Source organism: Octopus bimaculoides, chromosome 10, assembly GCF_001194135.2.
Source record: "Octopus bimaculoides isolate UCB-OBI-ISO-001 chromosome 10, ASM119413v2, whole genome shotgun sequence".
Taxonomy (NCBI): domain Eukaryota; kingdom Metazoa; phylum Mollusca; class Cephalopoda; order Octopoda; family Octopodidae; genus Octopus; species Octopus bimaculoides.
This window is the reverse complement of record NC_068990.1, coordinates 28,461,280-28,462,485: the sequence shown is the minus strand read 5'-3', so window position 1 is coordinate 28,462,485 and position 1,206 is coordinate 28,461,280.

The window sequence follows — 1,206 nt, the reverse complement described above, 5'->3', positions numbered from 1 at the left end:
ATATATATATATATATATATATATATATATAATATATATATATACATATATATATACATACATACATATATTCATGTACATATTCATACATACACGATGATACACACCCACACACACATGGAAAACAATATATATGTAAATAAATATGTGTGTGTCTGTGTGCGTGTGTGAGTGCATGTGCGTGTACTTTTGATGTGCAAAGTCTAAAAACCAAAGCAAATATGCTTCCGAGCTAATGCAAATACATAAATGAATATAGGGTATAAACAATTAATTTTAATTGAAAATTGCTATATTAATTATTGCAAAGCATATAAATTATTACTTTTCAAGTTATAAATTAGAAATGGAAAGTAATAAAACATACTTTTGATGCGCCGTAAATGATATATATATATTTTACGAAAGATATTTTCATTAGCATACATCAACAATTTCATAGATATTCCTTATCAATAATAGCCTTGCAGTTTAGTTTTATTCCCTCCCTTCTGTCTATAACATATTTATCTAGTATTAAAATTTGCATTTTCTTCATGAGAATGCCAGCTTATTCGACGTGAAGCAACGCGGTTATTTGTATGTTTATGCGTTCCTAAGTGCGCTTCTGTGTTATTTATCTTTCTGTTTTTTTTGTATGTATGAGTAGATTTCAGTGTGTTGTTTGTGCATCTGTCTAAAGATGCGTTATTATCCGTGTGTTTTTACGTGTGAGCTTTGATTTTTCGCTGATATAAATTATACGTGCATGATTGACAACAAATGCGTGTTTGCGTATATATGTGTGAATATGTGTACTTAAGGGACGGTGGTGGTTTTATACGGGTATATTTATGATGTTTATAGGTTCAATTTCAGGTAATTTGAATTTTATTAATGATAAATTAATTAAAGTTATACATATTATATAATTATATACATACATATATACAAACGCGTACACATACGCACACATGCACAACTATCCACAACGCACATATACACATATCCATGTATTCTTTTGCTTTTTACGGCCATTCGACGGCGGCCATGCTAGAGCAGCGCTTTCAAGGCTTTCAGTCGAATAAATCGACTACAGGACAGTTTTTAAAGCGTACTACTTACAGAGACGTAAACACATCATCAGCGGTTGTCAGGATATGGTGATGGTGGCGGGATACAGACACACAAATGCATACATAGATATGTGTGTATATATATATATAT